The sequence below is a fragment of the Belonocnema kinseyi genome, chromosome 5, assembly GCF_010883055.1.
Source record: "Belonocnema kinseyi isolate 2016_QV_RU_SX_M_011 chromosome 5, B_treatae_v1, whole genome shotgun sequence".
Lineage (NCBI taxonomy): Eukaryota > Metazoa > Arthropoda > Insecta > Hymenoptera > Cynipidae > Belonocnema > Belonocnema kinseyi.
Window position 1 is genome coordinate 31,086,648 of NC_046661.1, and position 320 is coordinate 31,086,967.

The window sequence follows — 320 nt, forward strand, 5'->3', positions numbered from 1 at the left end:
ATAATTATGTTATATTATAATAGTCTTATTTATATCTTGATCCGCATTTGAAAGAAATTAAAGAAATTGGCGATTTTGGAATTCATCTCGTTTGGATAAAACTCAATTAATTGATTGAAAAATTAATTATTTTGTTGAAAATGTAACTATTTTGTAAAAAAATTCCTCTTTTCTATCAAAAGATCAACTACTTTTTAAAAATTTTTATTTTTTTTTTATTTGAAGGTTCATCTCTTTCGTTGAAAATACATTTTCGAAACTGACAATCAATATCAGTTTTGATTAAGAAATCATGTGTTTTGTTAAAAGGTCGACCTTCT